The 18,317-nt window shown below is 37.5% G+C and overlaps 1 protein-coding gene and 1 long non-coding RNA gene across 5 annotated transcripts in view; one reads left to right on the top strand and one right to left on the bottom strand.

Moving 5' to 3' along the window:
* The window catches only part of LOC107095319 (forkhead box protein P2-like), a 117,653-nt gene that overhangs the window by 22,289 nt on the left and 77,047 nt on the right, over nt 1-18,317 (top strand). The gene's annotated exons all lie outside the window — the stretch shown is intronic.
* The window catches only part of LOC107095321, a 1,968-nt gene continuing 951 nt past the window's right edge, over nt 17,301-18,317 (bottom strand). The window contains exon 3 of the long non-coding RNA XR_001481735.1: nt 17,301-17,714. This is a non-coding gene — a long non-coding RNA (uncharacterized LOC107095321). The remainder of the gene's footprint in view (nt 17,715-18,317) is intronic.

An 18,317-nucleotide genomic window follows, 5' to 3' on the forward strand; every position in this document is an offset into this window, starting at 1 on the left:
ACTGATCTGCTGCCATACCACCGGCATGTGTCTTTTGCTTCGGTGTGAAGTGAGAAAATGAAAAACAATCACTACAACCTCCAATGACCCCCTTCTCCTGACGTGCAGTCAGTTAAGTGGTTTGTAAGACGTTTAATTACCAAATGGTTTAATCGTTATTCATCTCATCATTAGATGTATGATATTAAGTGAATTGCTTCCCCTGGGTCCCAGTGCTTCACAGATCAATAGATTTAGATGGAGCTTGAAGGGACCTGGGGGGCTGGGTGGGCAGTTAACTCACTTCATATGAGCAGATGCATTGTCTCTGTGATGCACACAGATGACAGCCACACAAGTATTTTTGCAATTAGGTCTTATATAGGTTTAATTATGCTAATTTTTACATCTGCATGCATCAGGATGTCACTTATGCAAAAGAAATCGATGGCTTCTGGGTCTATTTTGATAGTGAAAAGACATGAAACAATGAACAAGGGTAAAACACCACACACTCTCCATCACTAGAGTACTTATGTTGCACTTTGGGACACTTTGTTGGTATCGAGCTTTGTGTGAAGACATTGTGTGGATTTCTATATGGTTACCCCTCTGAGACGCACTAGCCTGCAGCTTGGTATCGTCTGTATTCCCAGTGTGAATATGGCTGAGTGGTGATTGTGGACTGGCTGCACCAGAAGCTGCTATTAACTGTAGCAGGCACTAGTAGCCTGAGTTAATTGTCCATTACCTACTATTATCTAGGCTCTACCTCTCTTTTTCTCTTTTATTCTGTCTCACTCAGGTCTCTACCCATCACTGCCAGTCAGTATGGTGTTTCCACTTTGGTTTTTTCTACTTTACCAATACTAAAAAATCCTCCTGTGGTCAAATCCTGGCAACTGGGTCGACTGATAATAATTTCCTTTGTTACAGAGGAATCTTTTAATGGCAGAAAGGAGCAGATTTTTCTTTCCTACCCTTTCACTATTTAAACAGACGGTTGTCACGTTCCTTCTGAAACAACTCAGAGTGGATTTTTTTTTTAAAGATTTGGCAAATATGCAAGATGTTATTAAGCAGAATATATAAAAAATATATATTTTAAGTCAATATCTTCTTTTTTTTTAAAGTTTACTAAATTAAACTAAGTTCTATTTCCTTCATTTCAATGATATAATTGATCTTCTGAGTTGTTTGAAGAATCCTCAGTACTTTCACTTGATGGCACTGTTTTCCTTCTTGCTCCCACTGAAGCAACAGGGCATGTTTTATGTATGCTGGGCACAATGTGGTGGAAAAAAGTGTGGCTGAGCCACAGAGACTCACGTCTTTCCTTTCTCTTCCTGTCCCTTAAGCTCCAGAGCTGACATTAAAATCATCATAACTCAGATAAAAGGGTTGAAATGCAACTATACATTGAAATCGATTAACTTTTGTTTGTTTTCTGTTTATTTTGAAAAGTTAAGGGTTTGTACCGAGAGAATAAAAAAAACAAAACATAAATTTAATGAATATGAAGTTTTCTGAAGTGTTTTCTGTGTTATGATCAATTTTAATTAATCCACCCAGTTGGTCAAGGTCTAATAAATATGCCAAAACCTTTTTGTTGTTGTTTCAATTTAAACCTTTAATGTTCCTCAGTTTGGGCTGTGTTGAAATCAACAAACTGTCACAGTTTTAAACTTTAGCCATCCCGAGCAATTGAAAAGAGACTAATTTTGTGTTTAGTGGGTGCAAAAGTGTTAATACAAAAACACAAAGGATTTTTTATAGTATCTTCTCATAGGGTTCATGCTTTGATATTGTTTTATACAGATTTTTAACAGGTTAGTGTTGTGAAAGAGAACCAGATTTTTCCCATTTATTATTTTAAACCTCCTTTAGTTTGACTCCCATGATTATAATTAGATTTATGCCTTCAAATGTAAACATCTTAGTAAACAAAGTTCAGTTTTGTCAGTCAGCAAAATAAATTCAAAACCAGGACCTAAAAAAAATGCATGTTTACAGTTGCTCCTTCTAATCTGATTGAGTTTTGGGCCTCAGTCTGTTATTTTGTTTATGAAGATGTGCAAAGGAAATACCAAGTAATTTACAGTTGTAATTGCACACTTTGTAAAGTTTTATTCCTGGACACCTTTTTCCTTCCCAATACTTTAAATGGTCTTGTAACTGAAATATGCTGTATCAATGATCCTGTTTTGCCTTGGATTACTTCACATTGGTGTATCACAAGGAAGCACATTAGAGTTTATGATTTAAAGGGAAAGGATATGAAAAAGTTTACGGGACACGGACATTGTCACCTTTACAGTGCCTTTTGCAAGGTGCTGTAAATAGAGCCTGGATAGATGGATGGGAAAACTACAGGGTGGTGATGGGTCAACATCATATTAAGTCCTCAAAAAAATAAATGGTTTAGCATTATGGAGTGTCGGCCCGGTGGTCCCGCCTTGTGAGCAGTCTGTAAAGAGGCAATACATCATGGTTAAAGGAAAAGAAAAAAAGAAAAAACTAGCGCTTGTATTTCAGCTTGGTGCGCATCATAAATAAAGGTGGGCCATGTATAATTGAGGCTCGTGCGTGAGGAACTCGGCTGGAGATGAGAAATGGAAATCTGTGTACTGGTAAATAGATAATCACACAAAAGTAATTGAGGTTTTCAAACCCCAATCTAGTCTGCCAGCATGAGCTCGTTTGCATGTTAATCACGTCAATGATTTCCCTTCATCACAGGGAAGTCCATGCACACTTCCATAACCAGCTTTTAATTGCATTTAAAATGTCACAGAGGTGGAACACATGTAATTTAGCCAGAACTGTGTCCAAATTAATGGGCACTATTGAGATGCTCCATTGGACAGGGTCTGAAATGAGAGAGGCTGTCCATTGTTTGGGCCTTTATTAGGGATGCTTCTTCTTCCTCTTCCTCTCTGATTATATCTCCACAGCATCTTTTGAAGTTTATATTAAAAAGTCAAGAGGAAATCTAATAAAAAAGATTGATTTGTTGATGACAGAACCCTGATATATATATATATATATATATATATATATATATATATATATATATATATATATATATATATATTGCAAAATTAGCAACTAGGACATTGAAAGGAAGAGCCCCAAAAGTCAGTGTTAGAGCTCAAAGAGAGAAAGTACCAGAAGAATAGTTTATTTTCTTTCATCACCAGGTGTTCTGTGGCGTATAAATTACTGAGATGATGTTTCCATAACATAGCTGAGGGTACTCTAGAGAGGGGAAAGCTGCAAAACAGACCTATTTAATTTTTCATAGAGGTGGACCATCAGGAGCCATAAGCCAATATTCCTCTTCCCCTTTTCCAGATGCCTTCTACACCACTATATCTTACCAAAACCCAAGCCCCTCTTATTTTTTCCCTCTTCACAAAAAAAAAAAAAGTTCTGCCGAGACCTACATGAAAGGAAGGAACTGTTGAAATGTTAATTTTACCATCTGCTGGCGAGGTCTGCTACCTTTTGGTGCGTGTGAGTCACTGCGTGTGTGTGTGTGTTTTCTTTTTTTCCTGCCCTTTTTTAATTCCCTGTAGTTCTGTTCTGTTTCATGAATGTGCTGCTATTTTGGCTGTTTGAAGTCATGGGGTCTCTGTGAGTGTGGCTTTGACTGGTTGGAAAATACAATGCCACATGGTGGATGGTGGAGACTTTCCCATTAGTTTCCTGTTTAGAGCCTGCTCCCCTTCTGGTAACCCATTTTTTTTTTTTATATCAGTCCCAGGGTTGCTGTTACCAACTCATGCCCACCTCCGGAACACACTGTGCTGTTCCCTCTTGCTTACTTGAACTTGCCTCTCTCGTCTCTTCCTCTTCAGAGCACATCTTAAGGGACCTTTTCAGTGTGTTTATCTTAATGGTGATGATTTTAATCACCACTTTACAGCATCCAGAGCACATTTTTACTTAAGCCGTTTTCCCCACTTTAAAAGCATATACCAGTTTATTGGGGGAAATGTATTCACACCCCTTTGACCTTTGTTTTGTTTTTTGTTGTGCTACATCTACAAACCTTATCGTATTTTAGTTTGATTTTATGTAATTGACCAAGACAAAGTTTTTCATTATTGTGAAGTAGAAAGAAAAGGATTCATGGTCTTAACATCTTTTTGACTATCAGAACTCCCAAGACTCAAAATTTCCCTGCATGAACCTGAATAGTTCTATCTATGTTGTATAGGTCATAAGTATTGTGACCCCTGAGGCCCCCAAAGTAAATACAACTTTTGATCCTGCAACCATCATATTTCTAGCTGGTTTGGGTAATTCCCTCATATCACCCACTGAGCCTCCCTGAATAAAAAGTTTGTAGAAAGCAAATATTCTCCCACAGCTAAATGTTGCCACTACTGTTGTTGTGCTTTCTTCGTGTCGGTCCATTACATATCCCTAATGGAGTGCATCCCAAGTCAACACATAATTTTGAGCTTATATGTTTTGGACTGTCTCCTACAATTCTAAGACAATACATTGTAGTTTGTGGCTTTAACAAAAAAAAAAAGAGTGAAACTGCTTACAGTAAAGTGTGTGAAGCATATTCTCAAAGGCATTTTATTGTTTTCAAGGAAGCTGCACGGACCCAGCTAAATCTGAAATAGACGTTTACCTGTCAGGGAAACTCATCTTTATCAACCTGCTTTTTTTTAAACTAAAGGTACACAGTCTAGTTTTCTGTGAAATATTTTGGCATAAGGCTTGATTCCATTGTGAGATCTGATAGTTGGCTATTAGGGTGAGACATCCTGTGTGCAGAGTTGCTTAGCATTTTCCTTGGCTTGGATCAGATTGTTTAGTCTGCTTTCATTGTGAGCTGTTTCTGAGCCGCAGTTGACGGTTGTTTGCAAAGCACAGGGGGGAAAATGTGAGCGGGGGCCAGCGCCTTTCTCTATTTATTTATTTTCCCCGTCCTTGGAGCTGGAATCTGATTTGTGTTCTTGTTGCTCTATTCTCTCTGAGCGGTTTTAAGTGTGGCTGCTGAAACCTAGACTCTGTATGACCTCACCGCGCGGCCTGTGTTTCATTAATGACCAGCCCCTGTGGTTTGGGGAGAGGAATATTTTTCATATGACACTGCCTTGCATTAGCGCGGAGCGGCAGCTGCACAAACCACAAAACCATCCAATTTTGTGGCTTTGAAAGGTGTGAAAAGTTCAGCTCCCTATAGCAAGTCTTGCATTTATAATTATGGTCTGTGTGTATGTGTCAAGAAGCGGAACTACTGAAGGCTTGTAAAAGGGAACAAAAGACCAACTCACCTGCTAAAGAAACATTTTTCTATCATTTCCCTTAAATTGGGACGATATATTGCAAACTAAACCTTTTGTGCACCTGGAGATTGATCCAACTCCCTTAAAATGTGACATAAAGCAGGATTTCAAAGAGGACTAGGCTACTTTTTCATATCTTAATTCATCCATAATTCTTTTTTTATATATAGCCCATTTCTGTACTGTTTTGTCCATAATGATCCCAAGCCTTTTGGAATACTTTTTCCAAGTACCCCATCTGGCATAAGAGGCATTTCTTTGTGGATTGATTGATTTCCCAGGTTTAGATGGAGGAAACACATGCAAGCCATACAGCAATTGACTAAGAGGCATGTGACAATTCATAAATAGGAATCATAAGCCTCCGTACCCTTCTCCTCCATGCTCAGACACTACTATAAATGTATTAAACACCTTGCCGGAAATTGAACATCCCGAAGAAAACCTGAGATTTCTCCCATCTAAAACAAAGAGACCTTGTGCCGCAAACCTTTCCCATTTAAACCACTTAAGCACAAGAAACTTTAGCATATCCTGGAAAAACATAAAAAAAAAACAACATAAGTTTATTTCTGAGCAGCTCAATTCAAGGGGCACTCCTATGCCTGTGTCAGCTTGAAGGCAAGAGGTGGAACGAGGAGAAATTGAGGTTAGTCACTGAGGCTCAGTAAGAATGAACAAAGGAGAGGATTACCTAATAGCCCTGCTATGTATTTGAAGTGGAGCTTTGTGTTTGTTTGGGGAGGTTTTGGGGATGGATGTGCAGGGAGATGTCTTTAAGGCAGCTGATGGGTACTTTTAAGCTGTCAGGAACAGCCCTCTCTCACCATTCGTCTTCTCAAACAGACAGCAGCATGCTTAAACAGGGGAGGAAAAGACAAACCAGCTAGAAACTTTCTGTTTTTTTAAGTTCACAAAGTAGCAAAAACTGTTGCCTCCAAATTTAATTGGGTGCCTCTTTTGTAAATTAAAAGTCAGCAGGCTTGACAAGTGTAAACCACAGATGCATGCTCAGTTTGCTATTTTCGGGGCATAGTGCCACGGGATCTGTAATGAGTCTGCTCTCTACTTGTGAGTGTTTGTAAACAATAATCTAGCAGTTTGTCAGTTAAGAAGGGACTTCCGTATTACATTTGTGTCAGAAATTAATTCATAGTCACATTGCAAATATCATCAACTGTGCGTAAACTGTCTTATTACATGCCAAGACTCCACAAAACAAATGGAAACTGGGACATCAGCTTACATCTGGAAGTAATTGGTTCAGTTTGTTGTTTTCTTCTATTAAAAAAAAAAAAAACGGACAAAAAAATATGTAAAGACTGAAAAACTTCAAAAAATCTGTATAAAACCTTTGGATTTTTCTGATAGATTTTGATACATGGTATGTTTTACCTGAACATTTTACTCTTTTATAAATGGTAAACTAAGAATTGTATACATGTTTGTCTTTGTTTTCTAAATTACCCCCCCAAAAAATAAAAATCTGCATCTGTTTAAGTTTTCTTTTTGAAGTCTCAATGGTTTCATCTTCATTTTTTGTTATTCTAGTTGCTTTTGGTTATTTTTTTTATCCTCTGTTGCCCACTTGTTTCAGTTTCCTTCCCCTAGCTCCCTTCTAGCTGCTTCCATCCACACCTGTTCTTTGTCAGCCCATTAGCCCAGTCTTTGTTTTGTTTCTCTGTGCTGATTCCTCGTTGTCATTTCTTGATCCACATGTGTGTTTTCACTGATGTTTTCTAGTTTTTTTTTTTTTTTTCTATTTTGTGATTTTTGCCTCAGTTGCTACTTTTTAAATTATTAAAACTGCAAGAAACCACTTTAGCTTCCATCCCTGCATTTGGGTCCTCCAAAACCTCCACCCTACCTGGCATTGACCGTAATAAGAAAATATGAGCTTAGGCTCTAAAAAATTTTTATTAATTTGCACATTTTTTTTGCAAATTCAGAATTGGCTAATTTTAGCCAATTATGTCTGGTTAAATCAACAAATCTTTCTTCAGAAGTTGCTTAACTTATTTTTTGGGTCGCCAACAACAGGTATAAATCTGAACAAACCAGTGGTGGAAAAATTTTTTCAAGGCTTTTAAATACTTTTAAATACTTTAATGCAATCTTTTACGGGATATAAAAAAAAAACTTGAGACTTGGGACAGGGGTTCAACTATCTTGAAGTAAATGTCCCTAACCACAGAGTTAGGGATAAGTGAATAGATCAAATGCCATACATCTGTTTTCTCAATTCATTCTCAATTCAAAGTCCAGATCTAAATTCAATTAAGACTTTTGATCTTAATTGAATGCTTAAACATAAGACAACTTATGTTTAAGCATGTTGTTTACTCTTTTAAAAATGAAAATCAGTAGAACAATTTAGTCCCTTGTTCTGCAGACCCATATCTTTACAAAAATCTATAACATACATTAAAGATTATGGGTTTTTTCTTAGACAAAATGTAAAAGAAAACAAGTGGTATGAATACTTTTGCATGACATGATTTCAAGCCATTCCATTTATTTAGAAATAATTATTTACCGAATTTCTTTTCATCTTTTCAACTACAATCATCTTGACTCCTTTGATTATATTCTATTTGAACAGATATGAGCATTGATTCTTCAAAATGCTTGTGCGGCGCTTTATTTTTTGTTGCTAAATTGTACGTCTAGTCCTATTTTAAAGTCATCAGCGATTGCTTTTCTGCCACTCAGAGCACTGAGCATGGACAGCTTTTAAAGGTAGCGAGTAGGTCTGATAAGTGGCTCAATTCTTGTTCTAAAGCATCTTTACTGAAGGTTTAATAGCGCCTGTATAATGAATTATAATGTATTCTTTCCAATTGCAAATTTTCCTTTAATACAGCCTTTCTGCTATAGTGAAAAAGTCCATCTGAATATTATTGTGACCAGCTTTTAAATAATACAAATCAATTGCCTGACTTTAAGCGGTTAGTTTCTGCCAATGCCAAATAGGATGCTGCTTGTATAACTAGATTAGCCAATCAATTTCAAAAGTGGAGAATTTTTTCATACCAAAAAGGATTTACTGTGTTTGTGGTACATGGTGGTCAGCTCTACAGTAAGTAAGGTGCATGCATTAGTGGGAAAAAAAAGCCACTGTTCAGTCGAACATTTCAGCCGAGTTTGAACTCATTGAAAAGCAATGTGCTTATAAACTTTGCTGTTCCAGTTTAATGGAACATACCTTTCAATGTGGACGTGTGGGCAGCTCATCATCAAAGTGAAACTTCCAAAGTTCCGCTTAACTTGTTGCTGAAATAGCTTCTCGTTTTCAACAAAATTGGCCTGCGCCAAGTATGGAGAAGAGTATCAGGGAATCTTCCCTGAAGGAAAAAAATTGCCAGTTGCATACTTGTCTTTGACCAAAGTGAAGCCTTCTCCCACTCCAGGGAACATATGCTGTTTAGGAAGATATAAAGGAGTAATTTTATTACTTGGTACATCTCCCCTCTGAAGCCATTTCATTTTTCTTTTCAGCCTCCACAGAAGCCTTTATTTGATCTCATATTCCAGAGTATGACTGCCTCAAACCAGTCGGACTCCGTTTATTTTCATTTGGAAAACACATTTAGCGTTGAAGGGATGTCAAAGAGTTTTAAGTGAAGAGCAGGGGGTTCAGGTGTGGAATAGAACCAAGGCAAGTTTCTGCACATGTTAATTTCCTCCTGCAGGGTGTGTTTGGAGCTATACTTGCACTTTTTTTATAGGGACTATTTTCCATGAAATCAATAAAAATCACTCAAATATAACAAATTTGTCTTTTTATCCTTACAAATTCAAACTTTACTTTCTTAAAACTGTAATACTATGAAGCTATTTTTGTTAAACCTCTATTTACTGTTTTTTTCTTCCTTTAAAATCAGAATTTTGGAAATGCATGATTGACACTTTTGCAGATGATTTCTGATCTCCAGTTTTTGACAAGCTCTTACACTTGAAAAACAATGTAGAAATAAGTAAAAAAATGTGTTAAATTAGGTGTATTTTCCCTTAATTTGAGTATGTTAAGGAGATAGTTTGGCAATGGAATGAGTATTTTATTCTTAAAATAAGGAAATTAGATAAAATACACTTGAAATAAGATAATACAATTGTGTTTTCTTATTTTAAGTGTAAATTGTCGTGTTCCATTGACAAAATGTCTCTTTTATCTCCTCAATCCAAGAATAAATGCACTTATTTTAAGAAAAAATGACTTATCTAGATTTTGATTTTTTCCAGTGTACCTGCTGATACAAAATGTATCGTGTCTAACCAAGCATCTGCTGTAAAACTGGGCTTTAAACTTTAAAACAAAGACTAAATGTAAACAACAGCCTCTATGTTCAGTCCTAGAAAACATCTTAATGGAGAGAATAATAAAGATATTACAAAACAGAGCAGCGCTGCTGTGAGGTATTTAGCCCTACAGCTACACTTAAGCCTATAATTGTTCATACACCTGGTAAACCTGGATAATTATTGAATGGTTGTTTTTCAATAAACAAAGGAATAATTTTCTGAGAAAAAATGAGACAAAACAATTACATCCAGCATGTTTTATTATTCTTAAAGCCCTACATGACATTTTCCCACAGTATAATTCAATGCAAAATTAAAAATGCTAAATAATTTTCCCATTTTGCTGCAAAAAATAGCTTTTACTGTTTCAACTTTTTACTTCCGAAGTATACAACCTCATCTGCCACCACTGTATTTCCTAATTGTAGATAATTTAAAAAGCTTCTCATTTGGATTAAATAAAGTATCATAATGTTGTAAAATGAAAATCCAGACTTTTAGGGGATATAAAAAACACACTCATTTATTCAATGATGATTTAAATGATTCCAATGGAATGTTTTAATTTTATTTTAAGATAAGCAATACAACCTTTGAAATTGCTGTTATGTTTTCACATGTACAGTGAAACCAGGGCAGCTGGTTGCTCTTTACTCTAAGCTTTGAAACCACAGATCATTGGAAAAAAAGCAAAAAAAAAAAGCGGTGCCATTTATTAGGGTGCGCAATTGGCCAACCCAGATGTAGCTGGTCACTTGAGAAGGAGACCTCCTCATAAAGTCTAAGCTTTTACAGCAGGCCCAACTGCGAAGTCCAAATTAACCCCCAACCTTTCTTAAACTGCACATATTTATCTATTTATTAAATCCTGATCCAGCGCAGCTGTCTGGAGAAGGCTGCACCGTCTAAGATTCTCACTCCCTCTCTCATTTATCAGTGTTTCTGTCTGTCTCCCTGCCTGCGCCTTGGCTACACTGACTGTGTATCCGCTCCAGAATGTGTCTGGTGACAGCACAATGAAAACATTTTTGTGGAAAGTGTTGTTTCACTTCTCAGGAAGTCCCACTCACCTAAATAGTTCCTCCTCTATGTCTTGTCTGCCTTGCGTTTGTATGTGTGTATATATAGTGGAGGGGAGTGGAGCGGTGGTGGTAGTGGGGGGGTGTCAGTGTAGGTGACTGGGGGGGGTGTTACAGCCTCCACTGGGCTCAGTTCCACACATTCAATTACATCCAGATGTAATTCCTATCCCCCACCCATCAGCCTTAAATTAGTGGCTAGTAAAAATTAGATCTGAATTAGCCGCGGTGAGGAGAATATGAGAGTTAGAATTCTCCATATAATGACTAAATTATTCTTACCTATTATTTTGAATTAGATTTATCAGAAGTTTTCTTTTTAGGTGTAATTGATGTCTAGTTAAATTGGGCTTTCAGTAATAGCTCCTATATAAACAGGTAATATGTACAACTGCATTCTCTCTTTTTTTCAAGCATCTAGAGATTACTCACCAAAAATTCATCATTTAAAAAGTTGGCATTAAGGGAAGTAAAAACAATGTACTCCATAAAATGCATTCCTTGGATGCTGGGTAGCAGTTGTTGCATTGCATATACAGGTGTTGTGCTCTGTTGTCTGTCAGTGAAGCTTGTCTTTCCGCTATTCAACTGTGTAGCTGTGGTTCTGGGAATGATAATGTTTTTGGCAGAGCTGAGGCTGCTACAGATCACTGTCATAAATGGGTTTCAGATTCATCCCAAACAGGAAACCTAAAAGCATGGTTATTGAACCTCACGTTTCCGGATGCCTTTTAATCTCTATGACATATTAGAGCAGCATTGGAAATTAATATTTTCTTCCCACAGCCACTGTTATTGTTGGTAGAAAATCTGTATCAGTCACTCAAATATTTTATAAGCACTATTTGCATGACAGTTAAGACACTTTTTTTTTTATATATATATATTTGTTGCATTAACATAAGGTTCACGTCATTTAGCTTTTTTATGAATATTTTCATAATTTGTACTTAATACATTTGTGCATTATCTGATTCACCAGCTGACCATTTCAAACCAAAGGAATAGAAACCAGTGTGTATCAATCACTTAAGTTTCCTCTGCAGGTTGTAATAAGGTAGAATGTATTCATAATCATGGAAATATTTGCATTTCATGTTTTTTTTTTATTTCTAAAACTTTCTGAAAACTTTATGTTTTGCAAACAACACAATGTCTTTAGGGAAGCTATCTTCTAAAAAAATTCACTCTTAACTTTAACCAGCCTCCTGCTACATTCCGTGCATTCAGCTATGAATAGAATATCAATTGAATTAAATTCAGTTTATTTATATATTTATTTATATGTTTATATTTATACTTTTCAGAGACAATTCAACTAGATCATACAGTCAAATTGATTTAAAGTTTTCTGTCTAAGAAAAACCAGTTGATTGCATTGACTCAAAGGCACTTCCTCACACTAAACATGCTTGTGGCGACAGTGGAGAGGAAAAACTCCCTTTTAACAGGAAGAAGCCTCCAGCAGAACAAGGCTCAGTGTGAGTGGCCATCTGCTGAGGCCGACTGGGGTTCAAGGAGACAGAAGCAGACATACAAAAAGCAGCAGAGACACAAAAGGCAACTGTCAACCAGCTTCACAGGCGGCTCCGTCCAGGAAACACACAGCCAGGCAGATGAGGGCTGAGCCAGCTCCCATGTCAGAGGATGAAAGAGCGCACATACAGTTAGTCACAGTCAGAGAAACAGGACTAAACTGAAAAACAGGCCAAGCTCGATATAAAAAATATAAATATATATATCAATATAAAAAAAAAATACTTTTAATCAATGGTCTACTGTAAGTCCCTCTGCAGGATTTAAATTAACCCTTGACTTTTTAAAACTTTCTGCACTTGACATTTCCTGTCTGGTACTTAATTTCTTAAAGGCAAAATTAGCAATATGTACTTTAGCCTTTCACTTCCATATCAAATCTACAAAACAAACCTTTCCAGAGCTATTAACCATTACTGCTTATTACATCCCCCCTTTTTGCTTAGTGTTTTCCTGTGTCAGTTAACTCTTTTGATTTTTAACCGTGTTCATTTGAAAATACCTCAGAAGGACTTTTTACTATTAGATTTATGTTTTTGTCATATACCTACATTTCTTCTCAGCAGACTAACAGTGTAATATAGAAAATTAATATAAATTCTAAATTTTCAAAGCATGGATAAAATATTTAATTGACCTTTGCTTGGTATAACATTGTCCTATAACAGATGACTTCATTTGGTAGCAGAAAGCTACAAACATTTCAAATGGCAAATAGATAAAATGACCACAAAACACTAGAAGAGGAAGTTAAAATACACTGAAATCAAATGTATATTAGGGTGTTAACAGGTTGTGATTTTGACTAGTTGACAGTAAAAATGGAAGTCAAGTCGATGCTTCATCTTATGACGTCATCACATTATGTCGGAGCAGGGTTGCAGCCATGCAGGGGGGGTGTGTAACTTTCAAGTCGTCCAGATATGAGTCCACTTAGCTTTATTAACTTGACTTATCAACAAGCCAACTTTTTTGGTGAACGCCCTAGTATGTTTTGGAAAAGTTCAACATTGGTTAATAATTTGTTTCAAGAACAACATCCTGATATATTAGGAGGTGTTGAATTTTCTTTTTTCTCGTCTTGCATCAGAAATGAATCATTTATAGAACATTTTGAATCATTAGTTGTGTGTTGTATATCCCACCAAGCAAAAACTGGTTGAAAAGACATTGAAAAGATGACATGATTTACGTCCAAACAACATTTAGATTTGGTTTAAAAGTGAAAGGTTGAATCAAATTTTCAGATCATGAAAAAGATGTTGAAAATGGAGTTTACAACGTCTATTATTGGACTAAATTGGGACAAAATGAGACTGACCAAATGCCCAATTTTCAACAACTATTTCTGGACTAAATCAAGACTATGAAGAACCGACCAGATTAAGCCTAAAAACCACCATCTAGATCACATCTGGCGTTTTGGGAGATGGTACAAAAGGTTGTGAAGGTTTAAATAAAGAAAATATTGATTTTTTTTATTGAAAACCAAAGATCACGTTTCTTACAATTATGTCTTTTTCCAAGCCTAATTAAAAATAATCCCAGTCTTTTAGCTTTAGCACCATTTCTTGGTTTTCAATGGAAACCTTTTTACTTTGTAGGTCTACTGCTGAAAATGGCATTTGCAGCTCAGGTGCAATTCTGCCTCCAACAGTCGGGGGGAGAAATTAAATGCTGTTATAATGCAACCAATAATTAACCTGCATTTAGCCAGTGGCAGCTTTGAATTTACTAGATTTAGAAGCAAAGAAAACACAAAAATATCCCTGAAAAAAAAAAGATTGCTATGTGCTTTCCTTCAGAAGATAATTAATCTGCTGCCATTCTTACCACATCCTATCAGCTACTATGAAATAATGTAAGCTCTTGTTGCTCTACACTTTCATCCAGTTCCCATCTTCTTTATAACAGGTAAACTGCTGTGAGCCTCGCTTGCTTGTTTAAATGTATTCATCTCAGCTTAGCGTTTGATTTCAGCAACTCATTTAATTCAAATATGCTTTTGAAGAAAAGCCTTTTTTTTAAAGTAGGAGTTTGGCTTTGAGGCCAGTTGTGGTGGTGGAGAAAATAAGAAGAGGTAGCAGGAGTGCCAATTTAACCTGAAGTGCCTGTCGCTCGTATCGCAGCTCCTTCGTTTCAAGAGGCTGGGTCAGCTTGAACCGCCTGACTTCTGTCATTTCGATCTCTTTTATTTTTCTGCTGTAATGTATACTTTAATTCCCGCCCACCTGCTGTCTGTGTGTGTCGGCAGAAGCAGCTGGAGGGGAGGTGCAGGTATCGTAAACCTTGAAAAAACACGGGCGGAGCGCTGCTGAGCGCTGGGCACGGCTCCTTGCAGTGTGTGTTGATATTTCTGGGCCTAGTGAAAGTACAGCTTGGTTTATTTTCAATAGGAACACAAGCCTGTCCCCCTCCTCCCCTAGCTGCTTACTAAGACTGTTGATATTGAGTCAAGCAAACAGTCCCTCAGGGATGTCCTGTTGGGCAGTCCGCCAAAGACGCAAATGGGAGTCACATGTGGAGATATCAAGATGAAGGCAATGAAGGCTCAATTCACACTCTCAATCCCCCCCCAAAAAAATCATCCACACAAGTATTAGTAGAATTACTCAAGGTTTTTATTACTTCTACAGTTAAAACATAACAAATAAATCACAGACAATACACAAAAAAATCATTGCAGTGATCAGGGACCCATCTACCTTCATTATGTGCTCTCCTTTCCCACTGAAACACATATGCAAATATATTTGGACACTGTCATTATCATCCCCTTAATAGACATTTCATTAGGGATTTTTGAATGCACGGTGAAAGTGCAAGTTGCCATGGATACCCTGGTGCTTAAGTACAGTATATTAAAATGGTGCTGCCTTCCAACCACTTATATAATCACCGGTCTGTAATGGCCTCTGCTTTGTGGCCATAAGCAACATATTGTGTGATCAACATTGAACAGGACTTTAAAAGAGCCCTTCTGAGCCATTAGGCCTTATTTGGTGTATTATTAATATTAGTAGTAGTGTTTGTGGGCTGGACTTTTATGATTACAAGTTGTGCTTAGGAAACATTTGATTGAGAAAAAATAATTTGGCATGTTCTGTTCCATAAATGTGGATTTTTCCTTTTTTGTAAATGGATTTCCCTCTTGTGAGGTGATACAGAAAGGAAAAAAAACGGGAAACTGAATATCTTTTAAGCAGAGAATGTTGTGACCAATTTCAAATGTCCAGTTTTTCGTGAAACTTTAAATTTGTGATTAAAATTTTACTAATTCTGGGTGTTCTGCAAGAACTAGAATGAGCAGCAGTCCAAATAAAATGTTCTATCCTTCCCGCTGTGGAGGATCAGAGCTGACGTCACACTGTGTAGCTGAGGAAAGACTTACTGTTTGAAGCATTCATCATTATTCCAAGATAAAAGAAAAAATATGACGGAAATTAGGAGACTCTTACCTTAACTCTTAAAATCTCTAAACTTTTGCAGACATTTCCAAAACCAGCAGTATCTAAGACGGACACTTCAATAATATTGAGATTGAAAGCTTTAAGAGGCTGGGCCAGTGCAATCTAGAACCAGTGTAACTGTAGCCAGACACATCTGGACGTCACTTGGAAAAATATTACAGTGTTTGTGTTTTACCTGACTTCCTCTTTAAACACAGGCTAACTCTAAAAATGGATACATTTGTTACCCAGTAACAGTGTTGTCTTTACAATCTTGTGGTCCAGGATGTTGCATTCAGTGATCTAGTAATGCATTCTAGGTGCATTTCTATGGACTTCGGATCCTCTGAGCAGCTTAACCAATTAAATGCTTTAACTATTTATCTTGAAATATTCAGTGCATTCTTCTTATCATCTTGTATACTGAAGTGATGGGGAAACCGGCTCCGCTTGTCTGTATCTAATTACCCTAAAGCAATTCACTTTGTTGTAGCTTTAATTGAAAATGGTTTCAGACGTCGCAGTAGTTGTGAGTGCAAACTGCTGAAATCACTGTATTCAAACGAGATGGAAGTCAACATCCTCCACTGCCGTTGTCATGACGCTTCTGCTGCTCTTGCCAAGGTTGTGAACCAGCTGCCGCCACCCCCTCCTCACTGTACATACTCCCCATGTCTGTCTGTCTGTCTGTCTGTCTGTCTCTCTCCCCCATTTTTTTCTGCTGCCACCTTGTCGATGCACCGTCGGGCCTGCTTGTATCCCTTGACCTTGATAGCAGAAACCCCAGAAGAGGAGTCATGGAGGGAATAACCACCTGAGGGGGGGGAATGCACACAGTGTCGGTAATATGAAGAAATGGGCATAACAACCCCCCCCTTCCTCCCACTCCTCCTTCTTTAGAGGAGCAAATGTTACTGGGGAGCTTTCTAGTCTTACGCCTTTGGCACTGAAAGAGAAATGGGAGAAATTACTTGAATAATGTTGATGCTTAGAGCAATTAACAGTAGTTCTTTAATGTTAGCCACTTTTGATTCCCTGCCCTGAACTCCTCGACTCTTTCACGCTCTCACTCTGCCGTGCTTGTTTAGTGTTTATCCCCTCCACCTCAGAGCTCTGACGGTTGACACTAATGAAAACGCTACATCTTTCGGTCTGTGTTACGGCTCTTAATAATATCATGCAGCTGAAATATGCCTCAGCAGGGCCGCAGAGATAATGTACTACTCAGAGCCTGTTAAATCATACTAGTGCACAGCTCAGAGCTTGGAGGTAAAGTGGTGTTTAACTTTTTTTATACTTCTAATAAATCCATATGGACATGTGCTGGTTACTGATATTGAATTGTGTCAAAGATGCACCGAAATGCTCTATTTCTGTAATTTTAAGACATTTTGGTGGGATGCTAAGAAAAGAAAGAGGATGTGAACAAAGTTTTCTCCATCTGAACAGAGGGAAAAGTAGCTCTGCCCCTCCCTTACCTGTTGCTGTGTTGCACTTTTGAGCTGTCCGAGAAAAGGGTTTTGCATATTTTAACTGCTAAAAAACAGGAAAAATTCGGTAATACTTCCTGGAGGCAAAAAAAAGGCATCAAAAGCAGAGATTTGTTCAAAAATATTTTCTTTATTAACAGTAAAATAAAACTTTTAATTATTTGCTATTGTTAGAAGTAATAATCCCATAAAATTTATTAATTTAACATAATTTTCTAGCAGTAGGAATTCTTTAATCTTTTTTGTTTTCAATAATTACAATAAATCATGCTGTAAATGCATTAGATATTTCTGTTTGTATATCCAGTGATGGATGCAGTGATTTTGTTCCAAACTTTTTTTCTATTATGTAAATAATAGAGACCTTTGGAGATAAAGAAATAAATGTCCCCCCCTCCCCACTTTCATTAAAGCTCTCAGGCCCATGTGGCTCAGCAAGCTGGTGGCAGATGGACTAGCTTTCCTGCATCTGCTGTGTGCAGACTGGGGGGCTTTGTACTCTCGCGGGGAAGACCGGGGCTTTCTTCTTGCCAGTAGATTCCTGTCTGTTGGAGCGTCTAAGAAAAACATCTGTGGCATGCAAGGGAGAGGGAGAGAGAAGAAAAAAAAAGTGACAAAAGAATCGGCAAATACCATTATTTAGCCCCTAAATGTTGCCCGTTGTGTTTTGCTTACAGTGGACGGAACACATCATTGCATCGTAGTTCAATCCACTTTTCCAGTTCTTGTGAAAGACACGGATGTGAATCAGTATCAGTGTTGAATTAAAATTCAAGTTGTGAATCTTTAGAATCACAATAAGTGTTTGAAATATTCAACCTTACCTTTTTCATACACTTTCTCAGACAGTCATTTAAAAGTTTTTGGTGGTTTTTTTTGCGCTTATCAAGGCTTTGTAAGTGCAGATGGTAGTCCTTAGACTGTGACAAAGAAGTCTCAAGCGTCACTTTAGAATTTTGTCTTGGAGAAAGTGCATGCACACTGCATGTGGTGGTCTCCCCGTGCAGTTTTCAACCTTTGTAGTCTCCCTCCCCTTTCAGATTCCTCCAGAACCCCCTCATCCCTCCCGCCTCTTTCCTTCTCACTATTTCTTTGCCAACTCTCGCCACCCTCCGCCCTCTCTCCTCCGCTCCCCACGACAAGCCTCCCCCCCCCGCGCACCCCCTCTCCTCC

This window comes from Cyprinodon variegatus, unplaced genomic scaffold, assembly GCF_000732505.1.
Source record: "Cyprinodon variegatus isolate N-32 unplaced genomic scaffold, C_variegatus-1.0 Scaffold537, whole genome shotgun sequence".
NCBI classification, from domain to species: domain Eukaryota; kingdom Metazoa; phylum Chordata; class Actinopteri; order Cyprinodontiformes; family Cyprinodontidae; genus Cyprinodon; species Cyprinodon variegatus.